At 49.6% G+C, this 22,851-nt stretch overlaps 1 long non-coding RNA gene across 1 annotated transcript in view; it reads left to right on the forward strand.

Moving 5' to 3' along the window:
- The window catches only part of LOC121017481 (uncharacterized), a 78,286-nt gene continuing 55,435 nt past the window's right edge, over positions 1–22,851 (forward strand). Inside the window, exons 1-2 of the long non-coding RNA XR_005784773.1 lie at positions 1–71; positions 11,949–12,032. This is a non-coding gene — a long non-coding RNA (uncharacterized LOC121017481). The remainder of the gene's footprint in view (positions 72–11,948; positions 12,033–22,851) is intronic.

Here is a 22,851-nt window from a genome sequence, read left to right on the forward strand (position 1 = left end):
AGTGGAGGCCGGCGTCGCGCGGGGCCGCGCACGGAGGGCCCGAGTCCGCGCCGCAGAGGGGCCGCCGCGAGGTACGGAGCCGGCTCGGCCGGGGCGGGGGCTTCCCCAGCGGGAGAGAAGGGCCCGGCCCCGGGGAGACGACGCCCGGCGCGGCCTCGGGGGCCCCGCCGGTGCCGCCGCGTCCGCGCGCTTGTGGCCTGTCCTGCCCCCTCACCGCGTCCGCGTGCTTGTCCCCCGGCCCGGTCCCCTCACCGCGCCCCCGCACTTGTCTCCTTACTTGTCCCCTCAACGTGTCGCCTTTTCCTCACCCCTTTCCTCTCCCTGTATCACTTTGTTCCGCTGCCACATCCCCTGACTTGTCCCCTTACCGGATCCCCTTTCCACGTCCCGGTACTTGTCCCCTTCTTGCATCCCCGGGTCCCCGGCCGTGTCACCTCCCTGGGCCTCTCACCATGTCATCTTACTTGTCCCGCCTCGCCATGGCCCCGTACTCCGTCGCCTCCCTTGCTCAGCACCCCCCCTCCCCCCCGCAAACGAGCCGCGGTTGGTGTTCTCTCTGGGAGCGCGTGGTTCTGTGAGGTCCCAGCACAGTGGCTCCGCGGGTGCTGTCGCGCCGCGGGGTTCACCGCCCCGGGGCCTGTGGTCACAGCCAGCCGTCGGTCCCTAACCTTGTTTTACGTGTGTTTCTGTTTGAAGACAACTTGCGTTGACGTGTCGTTGGTTCGTTCGCGTTGAGGTCACGGCCCGCCGCGCCGTGACTCGTGCCCGAAGCCGGGCCCGTTCGCCGCTGATCTCCGTGCGGTGCGTTGCGGCCTCCTGTGCTTAGGAAACTGGACGGCGCGCGGGCTCCCGCCTGGGGCCGCTTTAGACGGCAAGATTCCCGCCAGAGAGCACAAAAAGGGGACGACCGTGACCCTGGATAGGCTGCGGAATGGACACTTAACTGTATCAGAGGGGAAACACGAAAGAAGGCGGGTGTCGTCCTGTGTGACCTTGGCAGGGAAGTGCGTTCCTCGGGCAGCTCGAGTTGTTCGCCACCTGCACACGTTTGTGAACAGCTGCCCCAGTCCCGCAAGCGTTGCTTTTGCAGTTGCAAGTAAACGTCTCACATGGGCACCTTCGCACGCGTGGGATCCACACGTGAGAGCCTCGGGTGTGTGTGTATCTGTACGTGCACATACCCATTTTTTTAGTCTTTTTCTGAGCCATTTGCGAGTATGCCGAGTATGACCGGGGTGCCCCGTCACCCCCCACAATTTGTGTGCATGTGCCCGAAAGCAGACGTTCCGACATCACCATTCCGTGGCCGTCCACATAAGGAAGTGAGTATCAAGACGGCATTAAGGTCCAACCCACAGCCTCCATTTGGATTTTGCCAACTGTGTCCACGTCTCTTTTTCTTTCCTGCTCCAGGGTCCCATCCACGATCACATGTGCAGTCTCATCCCTGCTGGGACGGGCCCTCCGTCCTTTCTGTCCCTGACAGTTTTTATTAAAGGCCACAGGTTTTTCTTACATGTGAGATGACTGCGACGACTCGGGGTCCATGGATGTTTCCTCGGGACCAGGTTCAGGTCATGTTTTTTAGTAGCAATGCTGCAGGAATGGTGCCGTGCTGCGACCCACCCTACCGTGGGTGATCCTCCCCTCGATTACCTAGTCATGTGGATGGCTGCTAGGTTTCTCCTTTTTGTCACTGGTAAATTGGTTAGTATCTTGTAGGGAGTTACTCTGAGATGCCACCATTATTCTTCATCAGCCTTTGCCCGGCAACCTTTAGCTGCGTCAGTGACTTGTGCCTCGATCACTATGATCGTTGCCAGGTAGCGCTTTTTACTTTTTTTAAAGTAAGCTCTACGCTCTTACGTAGGCCTTGAACTCACGACCCCGAGATCCAGAGTCACGTGTTCTACCGACTGAGCCAGCCAGGTGCCGTCCAGATAGTGCTTTTTAAAATTTCCATCATTCCATGGGGTGCCTGGGTGGCGCAGTCGGTTAAGCGTCCGACTGCAGCCAGGTCACGATCTCGCGGTCCGTGAGTTCGAGCCCCGCGTCAGGCTCTGGGCTGATGGCTCAGAGCCTGGAGCCTGTTTCCGATTCTGTGTCTCCCTCTCTCTCTGCCCCTCCCCCGTTCATGCTCTGTCTCTCTCTGTCCCAAAAATAAATAAACATTGAAAAAAAAATTAAAAAAAATAAAATAAAATTTCCATCATTCCTTTTATGTTTGTTATTTGGCATTCTATAAGGGAGATATTTCCCTTTCGTTTGTTTTTCTAATCCATTTATTTGTATTAGTGTATACTTGTGGATTTCTCTTTTATTCAGTGCGTCATGTTCTGTTGCTGTCGTTTTTTTAAGTTTACTTATTTTTGGGAGAGAGCACGCATGGGAGGGGCGGAGAAAGGGAGAGAGAGAATACCAACGTGATGTCAGCACAGATCCCGACCTGGGGCTCGAACTCACAAACCGTGAGATGACCTGAGCCCAAACCAACAGTCACTTAACTGACTGAGCCACCCAGGTGCCCCTGTTGCTGTTATTTACTTTGATGGCCAGAGAGCCCCGTGCAGCTGGCTCTTGAGTCCTTTTGATGTGTCCCTTCCTTGCTCCCTTCCTTGACTTTTGGTACAAGATGCCCCAGGCTCATTTTTTTACTCTTCCTGCTGCAGTGCTGGAATCCACCATTTCTCCAAGGAGCATTGTTCCTTTTTAGCGGAGGATGGTATTTAGAAATCAAGATTTGAGTGTGTGGTGTGCCTATTGCTACAAGGGTGTCGTTGCTTCTAGGCCTTCTCAGCAGACACGGGCCAGGAAATGTATGCATATTTGCTCACATATACCTACACGTCATAACCATCTGTACTCGTGTGTGTATTTTTTAGGAAAATATCCGTATTCTTACCTTCAGTTCCAATCCAACACCTCAAGATTTTTCGAATTTTCTTTTTGCGTTTGTAAATAATTCCTCCAGCAATAAAAAACCTGGGTTTCGTTATTCTATTTTCTTTTTTTTTTTTTTACTTTTTTTAATGTTTATTTTTTCAGAGAGAGACAGAGTGGGAGTGGGGCAGGGGCAGAGAGAGAGGGAGACACAGAATCCCAAGCAGGCTCCAGGCTCTCAGCTGTCAGCACAGAGCCCGACGCGGGGCTCGAACTCAAGAACCGTGAGATCATGACCTGAGCCAAAGCCAGATGCTCAACTGACTGAGCCACCCAGGTGCCCCACATTATTCTATTTTCTTATTTTTTGGTCTATTTATTTGCTTGATGTAACAGACCACTCTGGCTGTCACCTCACCTACTTTGCACAGACTCTTTCAGCACCTTAAGCAATCGTAGGCACGTCCTCCACGAACTCCTCTCGCTCCTCCCTTCTTCCAGTTGGTCAAAATCCAGTGCCAATCAAACCCTTCAGTTTTCTTCCACAAGTTTTCTATAAGAGAGGACAACTTACTAAGGAAGCATAAATACAAGCTTTTAAAATTGTTGTTATTCGTGGGTCAAAAATATATACACATTATTAATCAGGAAAGTGGGTTAGATATTGCCCTTTCCCGTAAATTTTATCTCACATGTTGAAATGAAAAGTCTTTTTTTTTTTTAAGTTTATTTTGAGAGAGTGCATGCGAGAATGGAGGAGGGGCAGAGAGAGAATCCCAAGCAGGCTCTAGCACTGTGAGTGCAGAGCCCAGCGTGGAGCACGAACTCACAAACCCTAGGATCGTGACCTGAGCCAAAATTGAGTCAGATGCTTAACTGAGCCACTCGGGTGCCCCAAAATGTCTTTAGATGCGTGTATTCCAAGATTATCTGAGTCTTACTAGAACCAATTGTAACGCACTAAAACGTAAAGTTTTATGTTATATTTACGTTGACTACTGAGTTTTAGAGCAGAAATCAAATTCTTGCGTGGAATCAAACATGCCATGCTACAGATTCATAATTTTGCACTTGGTAGGATATTTCTTATTGCTGCTCTTGCAAATTACTGCAAGTTAAGTGGCCTAAAACAACACAAATTTTATGGTTCTGGAGGTCAGAAGTCAAAAATGCGTCTCACAGGCCTAAAATTAAGGTGTCAGAAGGGCACTGTTCCTTCTGGGGGCTGTAGGACGGACCTTCCAGGCCTTTTCCAGCTTCTGAAGGTTGCCCACATTCTCTGGCCAATCACATCACCTCAGCCTCTACCTCCATTGCCACATCTCCTCGTCTCTCATTCTCCCTCTTTCACGTTAAAAGGATTGCATTGAGCCTGCCCGTGCCATTCAGGATCCTTAGCATGAGCACATCCACAAAGTCTCTTTTGTCATGTGAAATAACAGATTCGTGGTTCCAGGGAATGGGGCGTGGACATGGGAATGGAAGGAACATTATTCAGCTACCACAGGTAGTGACCACACTGCCATTAGGAAAAACAAGATTCTTGACAAATCATGGGAATCTACTCCCGAAGCCAAGAGCACACTGTATACGTTGTATGCTAGCTAACTTGACAAAAATTATATTTAAAAAAAAAAAGGAAAGGGGCGCCTGGGTGGCACAGTCGGTTAAGCGTCCGACTTCAACCAGGTCACGATCTCGCGGTCCGTGAGTTCGAGCCCCGCGTCGGGCTCTGGGCTGATGGCTCAGAGCCTGGAGCCTGTTTCCGATTCTGTGTCTCCCTCTCTCTCTGCCCCTCCCCCGTTCATGCTCTGTCTCTCTCTGTCCCAAAAATAAATAAACGTTGAAAAAAAAAATTTAAAAAAACTTTAAAAATAAATAAATAAATAAATAAAAAAGGAAAGACATTCTTCAAAATAAAAGTAACATGTTAAAATTTCTCAGTGTTATACTTTTATCTCCTTTTTTGAAATGTAAAAAAGCATTTAATGAAAAATATTGAAAAATTATGAATAAATGTTTTCGAAACAACTAGATTCATAAATGAGTTTCTTACCAAAGAAGAGAAATGTAATTGGTTGGACACCACTGTCTCCCGTTCCCAGATACAGATACACACAAGCATACGTGTGTGCACATACATGTATGGGCATTTGCGGGCTCTCAGAAAGAATTCACCCACAGCACGAGCTGGCACGTGGGGAGTGTCAGGGAAAGATGTGAAGGTAGACGACCCAGGAGCGCACTAGATGTACCTCTGCTGTTCTTTTTGGTCCTGATCTGGCTCAGACCACACCAAATTGCTGTGGGAACAAAAGATTATCAGGTCAGATTTTTTTGACATGCAGCTTTGCCATTCATTGACTGATGTCCGCATGGATACAAAGAGTTGCCACCACGCAGAAGTCAAGTGACCTCCTACCTCTAAGCTTCTTACCACATCAAGATTGAGGGCTTCCTAAGATGTCCTCTGAGAACTGCCTTGAGGTCACCAGGAAAAGAAGGACCTTGTAATACTTGTGATGCTCCACAGGGGAGGGGAAGCAGACCTCGGAGCCTTGGTTAGGAAACCTCAAGAAGTCTGCTTCAAAGGAAGAGGCTACAGTACACGTCCAGCTACGCGTTTCTCTATCAAGAGATGCCCAACAGCTCACTCTTCTGATCTCAACTTTAACTATAGGGAAACTGAGGCACAGAAGTGTTCGAAACACAATCTCCTGCGGCCACGTTTGAAATTGAATTCTTCCTCTGCCCCCTATATATGCTAGCCAGAGATGAGGGTAGAGAGGCAGGCAGGGACCAGACCGTTCAGACTTTATCTTGAATGCAAAGAGGTATCGTAGAAAACTTATAAAAATTGGCCTTGAGGAGTAGACAGGGAACAAGATTTATGCGTAGTTGACACAGCCGTACGAAGAATATCCAACATTGTCTGTGTCGTAAAATGGAACTCCGCTTTGGAGCCCTGGGCTGCTGTGTGCAGGCCGCTGTTCTCGCTCGTAGGTATAGCCCAGCCCGCAGTGTTCTTGTTTGTCCTCTGTCTGGGTCCAGTTTGTCTCGACCTCATTCACCGTTGGGCTCCAATCTTGGTCATTCTGAGGCGTCTTTCTTCAGCTCCTCCCACCTTTCTCCTTCAGTGGCATCTGGGTTTGGGGAAGCTGGATAGAAAACCTCATGGCAGCAGTCTCTGGTGTACATGCAACCCAGGTCCTCCCTGGCCCCTGCTTGTGGCAGACCACCACCTCTGTTCATGTGCTAGTATTTGCTGCTGCTGGCCTCTGATTGGGAGCTCGTTACGTACAATGCCAGCCTGTCCGGACCGTAGGTTACATCTGTTTCAGTGACCCTCCCGGTGTCCCGTGCCAGTGCACAAGGGGCTTTGGGAGTCTCTTATAGCTCTAGAGGCACCACTTCAGGCCTTCTGCCTGCCTGACCGCGTCCCGGGTATCCGCTCCTGCACTCTCCCTACATTGGCACGGAGAAGTGTCTCTTCTAGAGAAGAGCTAGAAAGGAAACCAGGCGGGGCCCCTCTTCTTTCAAAGGATCCCTCTACTCATCTGAATTGTTTGCCATCTCAACAGAGGGTTGTAGGATGAGCATCGGGGCCATTCTCAGACACCTGGGCAGGTGTCTTCCCTTTCAAAGTTCTTCAAACTTCTCCCCAGCCCTGGAAGTATTTTCTCCTGAAGCAGTTTCTCTCATGTGTTATCTCTGGGCTTCTTGCTCTAGGGTAAGTCTCTGAAACTTTGGTTCATGGCTCCTTTTTTTCTCTCTTGAAAGCTGGGCTTTTAAGACTGGCTTGCTATGAGTTCTTAAAAAGTTTAGGTTTAAGACTCCAAACTGAGCAGCAGCTTCTTTAGGCAGACCCTTCTTTGCAGCTGAGTGTCCTCTCATGGCCTAGTCTTGGTGATGGAAAACTTTTCAATAATGGGGAAGAGAAAACACATTGACATCATACCCGTACAACACATTGTGCTCTAAAACTTTTGTTCGGCTGCAGTACGTGCAGGACAGATTGAGGGGAGGCAGGAACAGAAGTAGGAGAGCAAATGAGCTGTGACTGCAGTCTAGATAAGAGATGACAGTGACTATGGAAATGCAGAAACCTTACCTTCACAGCTTCCCTTGTACACAGGGCATGACCATGTGATCCAGTCTTCCAGGGGGAGAGGGCTTCTGAGGAAAGCATTTTCTCCCTAATAAAAAAGGGGTATGCGTTAGGACAAAGCCCACTTCCGGAAGGTATTTTGAGGATGCTTGGGAATAGTCGCCTTTTGGCTAACATGAAGGGCCAAGGTTAAGGACCATGTCCTTCTGCTGAGCTGGCTGAGCAGAAAGTGGAAGCAGCTGGGTTGTGATGGTGCTGTTGAACTGCTGGTGGCTACCTTGCCCCTGGATTTCTTGTAATGTGAGATAACACATCCTTCTTGTTCGAGGCAATTTTTCGTTGTTTTTCCTGCTATTGGTAACCACAAATACTGTTACCAATAAGTGGAAATAATGATTTCAGTTCAGGACATACCGGTTATGAGACAAAAGAGAAAAGTGGGTGAATAAGTGATCGGATACATGCATCTGGAACTCGGAGAAGAGGTCTGGCCTGGGAAGTAAAGTTTCAGGTCATCAGCATATAGTGTGTTGATGAGATTGTCTAGGGGGGGACAAGATGTGGAGAAGAGGATGCAGGCCTATGCCTTGGGAAAGCCAGCACTGGGAAACTGGACTGAGAATGAGCAACCAGAGAACTCAGGAGGAAAATAAGGAGGGGGAGGCATTGACAGGCTAAGACAGATATTTCAAGAGGGAGAACTGGCTCACCAGCTCCTGCTTCTCAAAGAACAAGACAAAACCTGGGGGTGTCCATTAGGGTCAGTCATGGGGAGGTCACCATTGTCCTGGAATGGTCCCAGAGGGAGGGGAGGAAGTCAGACAAATGGCTGAAGAGGATAAGGTGAAGGCATGGAGTCTGGGTGAAAGAAGCAGAGAAGCTCTTCCTCCAAAAGAAAGACGGTGAAGTGCACCCTCCTGGTCCACCCTGCGGGCCTAGCCTGGTTCAGCGGGTGACGGCCCACTGCCCCCTTCCCACCGGACACACTGTCTTCTGCCCAGACACACAGTCAATATTACCTTTCCATTTGTGACTCATATCCTCAACAAATATTTATTGGGTGCCTGCTGTGTACACAGCACCCTGTTTGGCCTCAAGAAAATATGAGAAGAGATTAAATGGGGTCCCTGTCTTCTCCCAGGAGCTTATAGTTTTGATCTTGGAGAAAAAGAGCCCCACATCCCGAAACAACTGGACGTTAGGTGTAAACACTGTACTTACGAGGCTGCAGGGCAGAGGCTGTAATCATGATGAGAATTCAGAGAATAAAAACTTCCCAGATCAACGTCTGCCTGAAAAAGTTGTGCTGAAGTATCTTTTGGTTGCAGGTGACAAGAATTCACCTCAAACTAGATTGTTCCCAGAAGGGGAATTTATTGGCTCCTAGACGTGAGATGTGCTGGATCCAGGAATTTAGAAAAGATCCTTCCCTCTGAATGCTGGCCTCCCTGTTCCGCTACAGAGCAGCCTCCTCTTGTGACAAAGACATAGCTGCCAGCAACCTGGGCTACGGTTGGCCTCCAGAGTGAATGTCTCTTTCCTAGCCTGTATGTCATGATCCCACAGATGGATTCTAATGGGCTCTCTTGGTTCATGTGTAGGGTGACTCCGTGTGCACCTAACTGAAGACACTTTTGAGGGTAGACATGGGGTGCTGCTATTAGTTTTGTTGGGACAACAGGCATGACCTAGGACCCTGATAGGAAAACTGGGGCACAAGATCACCGTAAGCAGATGTCCACTCTGTGGCCTCTGGCTGATGGCCCTGCCAGAATCACATGAAATGGGGGAGAGACAGTGCTCCAAAGTCGTTGTGCCATTACCAGATGAAGAAGGGAGACGGGTGCTGGAATCTAGAAGCAACAGGTGTCCGACATTCATCATGAGTTGGCAATTCAGGGAAAGGGAAAGAAACAGACCAAACGTGTAAAGCACAAAGTTTGAAGTCAAGCCCACTAGATAAAGACAGAAGACTTAGAACTTGAGGAGGAGAGACCTGAACTTCATTTGACTGGTAGGAGAGACAGAACACTGCCCAACGAGTTGATCCGTACGACGGATGTTTGCAGAGACAAATCTGGGAGGGAGTTGCAGGATATATCGAGAAGGATTCAGAGAGGATGCCAGGGTTGGATTACTGGAGTCCTGACTCTTGAAGGTGCTGGTATGGTGGAGGTGGAAAGAAAGGGATATATTCAGGAAGCAGATTAAAAACCAAAAAGAACCAGGAGAACTTCTTGGCTAACTGGGCACGAAGGACAGAGAGGAAGCAGGCATGCTAGTTCAAGCACGGGAAAGCAGAATGGGCAGGTCACCAAGATGGCAATTTGGAGATGAGGCAAACCTGTTTGGGTCGTGCTGGCTTTTGAGAAGTCGTAGGAACGGAGAGAACACTGGACTCGAATTGGAATACTATTCAAAGTCAAGACGATGGATAAAGTCTCCCAAAAAGAGAGCAAGAAGTGGCCTAAGGAGGGCCTGCAGGTAGGTCACAGGAGGAGGAGGAAACAGAAAAGAGCCGATGGCAGGACTGGGAAAGAATGCGAAAGTACCATGGAGGAGAGGCCACAGGTGACAAGCAGCACCAGGTGCTCTACTGAATTCCACATGAGAATGAGAAGCCTGCATAAAGTTTACCTACGTGCATGTTTATGACTTTGGGGAAAGTTCCTTCCTTATCACAGTACAGCATTCAGGATACTCAGGGCTGTGCTGTGTAACAGACAATCCCAAAATCAATGCAGTTGAAAACGACAGAGGTTTATTTCCTTCTCACGTGTCCTGTCCCCGATGTGTACACCAGCTCTGCTCCACATTGTCCTCACCTCTAAGCCCTGAGACAGCAGAGCAATCGATGTCGGAAGTCTCGTTCGTTGCCTTGGCGGAAAGAAAAAAGGTGGCCACAGGGGCCTCACACTGGTCTTAGATCCTCTCGCTTGGGAGTTTCGGAGCTCACTGGCTAAGCCGGTCCCACACCCAAGCAGGGGGGCCGGGAAGTACAGCCCCAGCAGGTGTCCAGAAGGGGAGAAGCAAAACAGCTGTTGAAGAGGAACAAGGTCTGGGCATCAGGTGGTGGCAGAGGTCAGATATTAGGCTGAAGGAGGGAGTACGTATCGCAATTTACTTGTTTAATGCTCAGTTGTGGTGACTGTTCCCGTAGGGGTGCTATTCACGGTGTTAGACCATCAGCTCCCTGATGACAAGCACTGTGCCCTTTAACCCTTTGTAGATGGTGCTTATGCACCTCATCATGTTAGGCAGGTGGCTTCAGGTGACGAAACCAGAGACGGATGCTCTGATGACATCGGGGCTTCAGCATAAGGACTCCCGGGGAGGAACAGGAAGTGTCTCAGTGCAGCCTTGTGCAAAGGAAATGTGTGTCCTTAAATTCTGAGTGTCCACATACACGTTCGCATATGGTGGCCTCATAATGAATACACTGGTGATGTGAAGTCCACTTAGGCCAATTTTCCTACTGGAGACTGTCCTAGGAGTTCTCGGAGCAAAGACCTGTGGGGGTGGGGTCGCCAGCCCTGCTGTCGCTGCTGCAGATGATGGCCAGGTGGAGTGCTCTGTCCTCTAACCGACGTTGTCTTTAGGTCTCTGCAAAGGCTTTGGCTCCATGAATCCGAGACTCACAGAGGGAGGTGTGATACTTTGAGTCGAAGTTGCCAAGAAAAATCAAACTGTTTTCCCTTAGACATGTGAGCAGAGCATAAATATTTCATAGACACAAAGTCAGGTAGACAGAGATTTTAATTCCAGAAAGTGATCATAAGGCGATCTATAGGAGACGTGGCTTATGATTTGCCTCACGACACATTTTATGTAAGCAAAAGCCCTGTGGAATAAAAGGTTCTCGCTCAGGTTCCCCAGAGAATGGGAGGCAGCTGAGAGGAGCAGAGACAAACTAATGTTCTCTTTTTCCCTCTCGTATTTTTGTGATGTGATGTTATCTAGCATAGGGAGCCCCTTTGATCACAGAATCTGGGTCACGTGGCTCTTGCTTACCCCCATCCTTTGTTAACAAATCAGTGTAAGAGCTTCTGTTTCAATATCTTTCTAAATATTGTCAGAAATGACCTTGGAGAACCCTTTGCTCAGTGCACTTGAGGCCCAACAGTGAGGAGCGAGGGCCACTCGTTGGTAATTTGTCCATGTAAAATGTTGTATGTGACTGGGAACACAAATGCAGAATTGAAAAAGAGAAAAGGGAGCCCTCATCGAGAATGTGGCAGAAATACTCCTTGTGAGGACATTTCAAACGTCCTGTCAGAATGATGTCTCCAGCGCCACCGCGCATCCAAGGCTATGCCTTGACTTCCTTTAACTTCCAGTATTACGTGGCACATGGGATTTGCACACGGCACCCACCCGTGGCCGTGAGATGGGTCCACGTGCTCCTCTCCCCACCACGAGAAACCTTTGGGTCCACTAGGTGGTCAGAGTTGGGAGCCTCTGGAAGTGATGCTGTATCCCTGGCGGACGGCATCGCTGATCGTGGGTCTCCTTGAGCGGGTGACAGGGCAGACGGGCGGGGGCGGTGTAAGGCCCATGGGGAGCCTCGGGCGACCACGCACGACACCGCGGCCTGGTTAGCAGTGCTTCCCAGGGCTTGCTCCTCTGTCTTCGGGAACGTTCTCAGGAGAGCCAGCCGAGGGAGGCAGGTGCCTCTGAGCCGGCTTTACAGTTCTTCTGTCAGCCTACGTGATGTCAATTTACAACTTAGAAACGGAGCTGCCTTCATGGGCTCGGTAACAAGATTTTCATTTCTCTTGCAAGCCTGCCCGTTGCTGTATCTTGGAGCGGAGCAGCAAGGGCGGGTGCGCCGGTTACTTACTGGGAAGCAAGCTTGCATCTTCCTTCCCTCTTTCCCTCAAGTCGCCGAGGGAGGCGTGGGTGCCTTGTGAGCTGTATACGTTACTTTTGTAACTACAGGTAAAAATCTCTTGATTCACAGACGTGCCACCGTGCAGGGACGTGATCACTTGTATCGACGCGTCATGCTGCCGACTGAAATGGAGAGGAGCACGTGGCAGTTAAGGTAGGAAACAGCATTTCGTTTCGAATTTAAGTCTTTATGGAAACGTGTTGTGAACCGGCTGTGGCATGCTCGCGTCCGCCGTCTGCGCCTTTGCGTGTGCCCGGGCCATCGCTCTCGCGCGGCTCAGAAAGACAGCTGTCCTTTTCAGGTAGCAGTGATTATCCCCACTCCCCATCATCGGTGGCGGTTCTGCTTCAACAGTGTTGTTCTTTATTTTTAGGTTGCTCTGATCTGGTCACTGCCTCGGGGTCCTACTCTTAGGACCACGAGAACTCAGGGAAAAGAATCTAGTCCGGGATGAATTAACAACGATGCAAAGTCACCAGTTTGCTTTCAACTTTGTGTCGGTTCCTGAGTGGGTTCTGAATAAGTAATAATCATCCTGATTTCACTGACTTGATGTTCCATTCCTGGCCAGGCCCCTTCGCTACCCCCTCGAATCGCTGCATTAAATATTAAAGCCGCCTGCGCCCTGGCAGCTCCATCCTGGAGGCGGCGACAGTGTTTTTGTGAAATGACTCCTCCTGGTTGGCTGCTAGCTTTGTTCATTATTCTGATCTATGCGTGTTGGCTAGGACTGCAACATTGTCCTTTTTTCCACGAATATTAGTTTGAACTGGAGGAGGAGAGATCCGTGTCCCGCGCGGCCCAATCCTGAGGAGAAGGAGGGCTCTGGGTCTCTGGGGGTGCCACGCCTAGTGCTGGGCGCTGACGGGGGGGGGGGGCCTCTGGACACCCGCGCCCTCCAGCCTTCACCCCAGCAGGGACGTTAGGCGGTCCCAGACGCGGGTCTGTTGAAGACCTGCTTCACACGACGTACTTTGCTGGGCACTGTCGGGAGGGCAGGGGAAGCATAAGGTTGGAGATTGGAAGCTGCTTGGAGAGTGAAGACAACGTGTATTTGAAAACAACAACAACAAAAAACAGTTCAACCCCAGAGCGGTGGGTCCCCGGTACAAAGAGGGTGAGAGATACGGACCAGACCCCGCAGACGTCCGCAGCACGGGGAGCAGGCCTCTGGTGCTGTGGACGAGTTGGGCCTTCGAGAGGGATGTAGCACTTCGGTGAATGTGCGAGAGAAAGAGGGGGTTGCGGTGCGGGCGTGGCATGCTGGGTGCAGACTCCCCGGCAGAGCCCAGCGATGGCCGTGGGCAGTGCTCACCACGAGGGCGCGGCAGCCACGGCGAGTGTGGAGGAAAACAGCCTTCATGAGTCCGATTCGAATGAAGGGCCCGACCCTGGACGCTTTCCCCAGGGGGACTCAGGTCTGTTTTCAGTGTTGTTCATACAGACTTTGTTCTTCTGAGACCGGGAGTCGTCCTGTGTTTTTGTTACTGCTGCTCAGGCCGCATGGCGGGCTGAGCCTGGCTGGTGTGGCCATTGCAAAAGTGCTGTGAATGCATCTAGAGAGTTGTGCCTGGAGGGGAAGAAGAGATGGGGGAGGGGGGTGTGCTCGGAGAGGGAGGGCAGAAAGGGGCAGGTGCAGACCCCCGGGCATCAGCCCCTGCCAGCCCCGCCGAGGCCCAGGCAGCACCAGCGGCCCCCTGGAGTAATCTCTGGAAAGAGCTCCTGTGTCCTTCTCTGCCAGCAACTGAAACTATAAAAACAGATCCTAATTATAACGATAAATTAGCAGGCCCTTCCCGACGAGCCTCCAGCTCCCAGGCAGAGGGGTGCCGACCTCCCCAGCGAGACAGCATGACGGTCTCCTCACTCAGCTGGTCACCTCCGGCCACTCAGTGAGCAGCTCCTGGCCAGAACGCAGCTTAGTGGTGGGGTCCATGTTCGGCCGTGAGGCACTGTTAGCGGGCGGAGTCCGCGTTAGGACCCTCCTGGGCAGCCAGTGGGGCCTGTCACCGAGGCAGTGAGAGCAGCCCCAGTCTCCGCTGCGTTAGATTCAGAAGGGAATAAGTGGTTCGCTGTTTCAGGAAAGGAGCTCCCCCCACCCACCCCCAATGTGCAAAAGTCAATGGATTTAATGAGGAATTTAGAGTTCTCTACTGGCTCCAGTTTAAGCTGAGGAGGAAGTTGGGGAATCTCACATTTTGCGCTGCTCTTTTTTTTTTAAGTTTATTTATTTTGAGAGAGAGAGAGAGAGAGAGAGAGAGAGAGGTCCCAAGGAGGCTCCGCACCGTCAGCGTGGAGCCCAGCATGGGGCTAGACCTTATGAACTTCGAGATCACAACCTGAGCTGAAACCAGGAGTCGGAGCCCAACCGACTAAGTCTCCCAGGCACCCAGGGTGGCTCTTCTCTTGGAGGCGGAAGTGTACCAATGGGCTGGAGCACCTCACATGGTCCAAACCCGGGCCCTGCTGGGGCTCACCGTGTGGCCGCCTTCCTTTTCTTCCCAGGTGCCCTTTCCACTCCAGAGACGGCAGAAGAGGACTTGCCAAAGGCTTTTGAGCAGTTTGTGGCGAGCTCCAGGGATACGGTGCTATAAATAGGAGATCTGACCGGGCCGTTGATGCCCCGAGCATGGCCACGCCAGGGGGTGGTTGGACACACTCGATGACCCTGTATCCGTCGGCCACAGACAGTTGGATTCTCCATTGGGTCTCCCTGCAACTGAATTATTTTCTGGCCTAGGATGGTGTTTGCAGCCCAGGCAGTGAGCGCAGGGAGCTGGGAGAGGAAGATCGGGCCGCTTAGGTCACATGGCCACGACAGGCTGGCTCTTCTGTCAGCCGCAAGGCCAGACCGCTTTCCTCTCCTTAGCTTGCGTGTGTCGAGTTAACTGTCTTTCCTTAGTGCTTCCGTTGACGTGTCACATCAGTTGTCATCGACTCAGCGCGTCCGAGTGCCTCCCGTCGGCTTGCTTGGAGCACGCCTTAAGAACTCCTTGATTGAAATCTATTCCCGTGAAGTCCGAGCAGGGACGGGTCTGAAGGTGCAGGGCGGTGAGCGGGCGCACCGGGCACTGGAGCCGGCAGCGCTTTCACGAGATGTAAGCAGAGCCAGGAAGAGGAGAGTGCGGCTCCGCAAAACGGGCAGAAACGAGGGAATGAGTAAGAATGCCGTCGGCTGCAGGCACGGATTCCATAAGCTGCTGTAGTCTCCCTAAAGCCGTGAATCTAGGCGCAAGAATCAGTCGGGAGGTAGGCCTTGATGTGCTGTGTGTACAAGTGCGTTGAAATTGAGCATGGTGCTCACAGGACCCCATTCCTTTCCATTTTACCTGATATTCTCCTTCAGGGTAAAGGTATAAAACGCACTTAAGGTTCTTTACCTCCTTCCCTGCAAGAGTAATTGACAGTTACTCAACTCCCGTGGGTGTCGTAAATAAGGAGCACACCGAGAGACTCGGTTGCTGTCATTAGAAAGCACTGGCTTTAGCTGAATTGAACGAGCGTCAACTAGGAGACGGGGTGAAGACTGCAAAGGGGTGCCCTTGGCAAGATCACCCCCACCCTGTACCCTAACTTTTGTTGCCAAGGCTGGGTTTTCTCCCAACTAAGCAAATTGGGTTTGTGTATTGACACGTGTGCACTCACGGGAGTGGGTCAGAGGCAGGTTGTCTGAGTCGGGGCGCCCTGAAGGGGGGGCCACCCTGAATTCTGGAGCATCTTAGTGGTGGCAAGAGAGATCGTGATGTTATCACTTGCTGCATGGTAAACATGGGAGGCAGGCCACTTGCTGTTCGGGGGCCAAGGCATGGAAGCTATGCCAACAGCTGCTGCTGCGTGGGTTTTGTTCTACTGTGGCAGCAAACACATGACATACAATCTAGTGTCTTAACCATTGTTAGGTGTGCAGTCCAGTAGTGTAACGATATGCACGTTGTTGTGCAACTGATCTCTAGGGCTTTTCCATCTTGCGAAACTGAAGCTCGGTCACCATCAAACACTCACTCCCCATCCCCACCTCCAGCCCCTGGCCCCACCCTTCTACTCTCTGTGTCTATGAATTGACTCCGGGGACCTCATGTGAGTGGAATCACACAGTACTTGTCCCTCTGTGTCTGGCTTATGTCACTGAGTGTCACGTCCTCAGGGTTCATCCACCGCCTAGCAGGTATCGGTCCTTCCTTTCTACGGCTGAAGAATATTCCACTGTGTGGAGGGACCACGTTTTGTTTATCAGCTCACTCACTGATGGACGCTTGGGTTGGCTGTTGTGAATCATGCCGCTGTGAACTTGGGTGTGAAAATCACAGTAGCTTGGTTTTAAAAGAAAAACTCGGTTTTCTGAATAAGGACTTTCTTGACTGTTAATATTCTATTACTGACATGTAAAAGGAGCGTGCCCAGCGCTTGTACCACTAATATATTTAACATCTTCGTGGAGATAGTGCTTTCCTGGCTGTAGATAAAACAACAGCCCTGCTCTGGCCTTTCTTCTGTGAGGCTCAGGACCAGTAGAATTAACCACCCTTTAAATTTTCAGTGGCCATAAGGATGGAGACAAGCTTTGCTCCTCAGAACAGAAAAACAAGTCTTGTAGGAAAGTGATCTGATGAAATGAGGACCAGGGCTTGCCTGTTGTTGCCCTGCTCCGCATCCCCCAGGTGACCGTCCCCAGGGAAGCTGAAGGACTAAGAAGATGGCGAGAGGTCTCAGCCGAGACAGGCACGGAGCACACAGCTCTCAGTTCAACCTGGACCCTGGCTCCCGCAGTCCTTGGAATATCTGGGTGATCCCCTTTCCTCAGCGTGGGGTGGCCGGAGGGTGACCACTAGCGGTAGACTCCTTTGGAGAAGGCCCAGGGGCATCATGACAGCGTTGGCTGTGGTTTGTGTTGTTCGTCCTCATAAAGACCCAGCTTCTCCCCCAGTCTGGGGGGCACAGGTCCGAGACCAGATCAGGTCTGGAAAGGAAGCAAAAGACTGTGACTTCAGGCTGGGATGGCTTCCCTCAGACCGTGTCGTCCATTGTTGGCTTCTCTTGGTTGTATCATTAGGTAATAGCTTCTTGGCTGCCTATTTGTCCCTTAGGAATACCGTGTTTTATCAGCCATCTTCATGGTATGTGCAGGTCCCCCTTCCCTCTTCAGTGCTCCAGCTTTGCTGCTCTTACAAGAACTGCACCCCCCTTGCTGTTGATGATTAAGCGCCGCCGCCTGTCATTCTGGGATCCTGATATCCCTGTTGCTGTAAGGGAGGCCATTCTATGACAGCATCTGCTGTTGCCCCCTCTGGCTTACAGACACTGCTGAGCTCCTCGTCGATGCTGGTGCCCCCAGCTTCCCAGTCCCCACTGATCTGGTAAACAATGTCTCCGAGCCCTTCCGTGAAACATGGTTGGCTCGTGTCTTGTTTCCAGCCTTACTAGGTATATCCGCATTAGCGCGCCCACTTCTCTGAGACTTGACTCCTTCCTCCACCGTTTGCCACAGTACATATGACATTTATGTTCCAGTGAGTGTGTGAGTCATCACTTTTTCCAAACTTCCCAAGGATCTTCTTGGGTGCAAATTAGCACTGCCTCCCAGTGCATTAAATCCTGTGTCCTGGGAAAGTGTTTCTCCGTTGATAAATCCTCCCTTATCCCATCTGACCTTCTGCCCCTTGATTCAGCATATCCAGGTGGTACATCTTGGCTAGGTCATGCAGCAACTTCAGGGTACAATCTCTTTCTTCCTTGGCCAGGCCCAGCTCCTCCTTGGCTGGATTATATTGCAACTTGAACTTTCATATCAGCTGACAGCCGGGAGGGAAGGTGGGGGCTGTAGCCTTTGACAGGGTGGAGTAGGTCACTGCTGAGAGCCCAGAGCATTCAGAAGGACCTGGGGTTCAAAGATTTTTGAGTGTATCAACCTAGTTGTTCCCAGGGTCCTAGTTGTTTCAGGGTCCCCCTCCTTCTAGTTCGGGCCCTGACCTTGGCATAGGAGATTTTCTGGCGTTGAGAATTCAGCCTTTTCCAGCGCTCTGCTATCCATATCATTAAGTCTTGGGCCTGACTCTCAATTCCTCCTGCAAGATGTGAGGTCTGTCTGTGTGCCGCCAGAAAAGCCCTGGGGATGTCCACACTTGACCTTAAGTTGGAGATTAACCAACTTTCATTATCTTCCTCCAGGGCATTGATAGCATCCAGCAACAATCACCCCGTCCTGGCGTCCTGATCCTTACAACTCGCCCACAATTCCCAAATGCACCGGCTAATGCCATGCCTTCCACCGGTAGCCCATACCAGTTTACCATTGTTAAGAATTTTTCTTAATTAGTAGATTTCATCTTACAAGATGGTTTCAGGGCTACAGAAAACTTGGGAAGACAGTACATATACTCCCTTTTCTGCACGATTTTCCCTTCTGCTGCTATCTCACGTTAGTGAGATACATTTGTTACAATCAATGAACCAATATTACTAACATTATTACTAACTGAAAGCCATAGTTAAAGTTGTCTCTTCATGTTGTTCGGTTCTAGGAGTTTTGTGAAATATGTATCATTTGTTAAATGTATCCACCATTACATCATTCACAATAGCTTCTGCCCTAAAAGTTCCAGTGCTTCACCTCTTCTGCTTCTCTCTGAAAACCCTGGCAATCACTGATTTGTTTCACTATCTCCATAGTTTTGCCTTTTCCAGACCATCGTATGGTTGGAATCATACTGGGTGTAGCCTTTTCAAATAGCTTTTTTTCCCCACTTTTAATATGCATTTAAGGTGCCTCCATGTCTTCTAGTGGCCTAATAGCTCATTTATTTTTAATGCTGAGTAATACTCTATTGTCTAAATGGACCACAGTTTATCAGTTCATTTATCGAAGGCCATGCAGGTTGCTTCCAAGCTTTGCAATTATGAATAAAGCTCCTGTAGACCTGTGTGCAGGTTTTGGTGTGGATATACGTTGACCGTGTAGCTGGGTGTGTCATGGCCGACTCACATGGCAAGGGCATTTTGTGTGGACATACATTTGCCATGTAGCTGGGTACGTACTCAGGAGTGTCATGGTAAGGTAACCTTACTCACGTGGTAAGGGCATGTTTAGCTTTACAAGAAACTGCCTAGCTATCTGGCACCAGCAGTGGGTGGGGCTTCCTGTTGCTCTGTATCTGCACCAGCATTTAGTGCTGTACGTGTTCTGGATTTTTGTCATTCTTTTTTTTTTTTTTAATTTTTTTTTCAACGTTTATTTATTTTTTGGGACAGAGAGAGACAGAGCATGAATGGGGGAGGGGCAGAGAGAGAGGGAGACACAGACTCAGAAACAGGCTCCAGGCTCTGAGCCATCAGCCCAGAGCCTGACGCGGGGCTCGAACTCACGGACCGTGAGATCGTGACCTGGCTGAAGTCGGACGCTTAACCGACTGCGCCACCCAGGCGCCCCTTGTCATTCTGATAATTGTGTCGTGGCATATTGTTTTTAGTTTGCAGTTTCTGAGTGACATATGATGTCGAGCCTCTTTTCCTGTGCTTATCACCTTCTCTGGTGATGTGTCTGTTCAGATTGTTGCCCATTTTTAAATTGGGTTGTTGTTTTCTTGTTGCATTTTAAGACTTCTTTGTATATATATATTTTTTTAATGTTTATTTATTTTCGAGACAGAGAGAGACAGAACATGAGCAGGGGAGGGGCAGAGAGAGAGGGAGACACAGAATTTGAAGCAGGCTCCAGGCTCTGAGCTGTCAGCACAGAGCCCGACGCGGGGCTCGAACTCACGAACTGTGAGATCATGACCTGAGCCGAAGTTGGACGCTTAACCGACTGAGCCACCCAGGCACCCCAAGACTTCTTTGTATATTTTGGATGCAAGCCCTTTATCACTTATATTGTGAATATTTTCTCCCAGTCTGTTTGTCTTTTCATTCTCTTAGCATGATTTTCACAGAGCAGAAGCTTTTAATTTTCATAAAGTCCAGTTCCTCAATGTCTTTCTTCACTGATTATGGTTTTGGTGTTGTATTTAAGAATTTTTCGCCCAACCCGAGGTCACCTAGATTTTCTCATATTTTCTTCTAGAAGTTTTATACTTTTGGGTTTTACAACCAGGTGGCCTTAAGTTATGAGCCAGTTTGTGTAAATTCTTGTAAAAGGTGTGAAGTCTGTGTCTAGATTCATTTTTTTGCACGTAGATATCCGATTATTCCTGTACCATATGCTGAGAAAACTATTCTTCCATTAAACTGCCTTCGCTCCTTTGTCAGAGAGAAGTTGACTGTATTTGTGTGGTCTATTCCCGGGTTCTTTGTTCTGTACCATTGATCTATATGTCTTTTCTTTAGCTTTTTAGCTGACACCAGGCTGCCATGGCTACTGTGGCTTTATAGTAAGTCTTGCAGTCGGATAGCACTAACAGCTTTAACAGTGGTTTCACTACATGTGCCAAGGACTATCAGAGCTCAACCTGTGACCTCCAGGGAAGGGTCCTCATCACCAGCCTCACTGCCAGCTGGCAGGTGATCCAGCTTAAAGGCCCCATATTGGAGTGATTCCTGTGATTACTCTCAATACCAACTGTCATTTCCTGGGAAGGGACTCTGAGGCAGAGAGTTGCCGCAGGAGCTTAATGAACGACACCCATAAGGGCACGAGGGAAGTAGGGTAGGGCAGAGGGTGAAGGTGAAGTGCAGTATAGTTGCAGCAGAGTGCATGCTAGGAGTCTGGAGCCGGCATGTCCTTTCGTGGTAGTCCCAAGTTGAGGCAAAGGGCCTGGGCCAGAGTAGCCCTGCATCAACTAGATAGTTAGCGCAGGCTCCCTCAAGAAGTGTAACTTTGGGTGAGAAGGTTCCCCTATTCCAGGGAAGCTCCCTCAGAGAGAGATACAGCTGGGGGAATGAGCGCCCATCATGTAGCACTCCAGACGGGGCGTCCCAGTGTCCACCACACAGTCCTTTAGATTCTCAGCAGAAGGGTCACTCATCGGAGGAGTCTTCTCCACTTCTCCAGCTCAAGGGAAGCTTGAGGTTGCATGGTCTGCCCAGGTGACCTCACTGCTAGAAGACCGTTTAAGCTATTAACAAAATCTGGAGGACCACCTCAGCACCATGAAGGTTGCTGATGGCGAACATTTGAAATTAATCTAAATTTTAAAATATTAGCCCGGCATTTAGGATAGGAGCCGTGGTTTCTTACCCAAAGAAGGAATGGGTAGGAAGGGAAAAATAGAGAAGAGTTACTTGAAGGGCTTCCTGTAGCTTAGCTGGTCTCAGGACCTCTGTAGGCAAGAGTCCCCGCTTGCCTGGTGTTCCAGTCAGGCTTGGTCATATTGTCACCAATCAAATTGTCAGGAAAAGATTAGAATGGCTTAATCAAGGAAGGACAAAGGCTAGGAGATGAACTGCCCTTCTGCCAATATTAATAGAAGTAAGGATTAGAAATTAGTTGGCGGCTTAACTGATATTTTTAGAATTCCACTTGAAAGGGATAAGGATTCTAAAAACAGGAAAGTGGTAAATGCTACATAAGTCAGTAAAGGATCATAGCTAGCTTCATGTCCTTTGTAAAGAAACTATTACAAATTATGTGGGAGGATTTAGCTGTAAAATTGCTTGAAAAGCAAAATGTGATCTGAGACAGGCAGCCTAGATTTATGAGAGGGAACATGCCCAGAAGTTGTGTTGGAGATTTTAAAAGATATTATATTTATGACAGACAATGAGAATGCTTTGTGTAGCCTGCATCTGTGAAGAATTTGATAATGCTCTACTTAAAGATTTATTCTGAAGGTAAGAAGTGGAAGAAGATGTGAAAAGAAACCCTGCATTTCCAAAGCACTGCATATTCACGCACATGCTCATTCCAGCTACATTGGTAGCAAAAGAAGAGTGTTTGTTAATGATCCCCCATGCCGTGTGTGGAGCCTGGCGCAGAGAGAGGGCTTGGCTGTTGGTTACTATGTGCATGAACAGATGGATTAATCTTGTCTCACCAGTACCTATTTAAACAGGAAGTCTAGGGGCGCCTGGGTGGCACAGTTGGTTGAGCGTCCGACTTCAGCCAGGTCACGATCTCGCGGTCCGTGAGTTCGAGCCCCGCGTCAGGCTCTGGGCTGATGGTGGCTCGGAGCCTGGAGCCTGTTTCCGATTCTGTGTCTCCCTCTCTCTCTGCCCCTCCCCCGTTCATGCTCTGTCTCTCTCTGTCCCAAAAGTAAATAAACGTTGAAAAAAAAAATTAAAAAAAAAATAAACAGGAAGTCTAAGCAGTGAGGAATGACTCGTATATATTGTTAAAATGACTTTCCTTACCTTTTCTTTAAACTGGAAAGAGCGAGGACTTCTTTCCATGAAGGATAACCAGTTTTGTAGAGTCCTTGTTGACGCCTTGCCCAAGGATGAGGTCCTTTGGAGAGACAACTGATGAATGTCTTCTGAGCAGACAGAACCACTGATGGGCAATGAAAACCTTCATCCAGGAGCATACGAAGATCCCAGCAAGCAGGGGTGAGGTAGAAGGAGGCAGCACTGTGGTTGTATGTGAGAATGGAGTCAGCCACTAGGGATCTGAGTTTTCAGGAAATACGATACTCAGCAGGTGGACGGGAGTCCCTAAGTGAGGACATTAGGGCAATGCTGCCAAGAAGACAGGTGTGATGGCAGGTCCTGTGACCTACAAATCCAGTGTTCTGTGGCTCCTGTTAGGAAACAGGGCCCAGGAACAGATCCAGATCTCCAAATCAGTATGGTCAGGTGGCCCAGCTCTCCCAGGAGTGGAGAGTCATAGAAAAAATGAATATCACCTGAGTGAGCCGTGATTGGAAGCAAGATGAGAATGTCCCCCCTCATCAGTCCCATTTGACATCATGCTGAAAGTCCTGGCTAATGCAATAAGACAGGAAAAGGAAATAAAGTATACGGTTTGAGAAGGAAGAAATAAAACTGTCTTTGTTTACAGATGACATGATTATAGAAAATCCCAAAGAATCAATGGAATAAACAA

This window comes from Herpailurus yagouaroundi, unplaced genomic scaffold, assembly GCF_014898765.1.
Source record: "Herpailurus yagouaroundi ecotype Mexico unplaced genomic scaffold, PumYag 216, whole genome shotgun sequence".
NCBI classification, from domain to species: domain Eukaryota; kingdom Metazoa; phylum Chordata; class Mammalia; order Carnivora; family Felidae; genus Herpailurus; species Herpailurus yagouaroundi.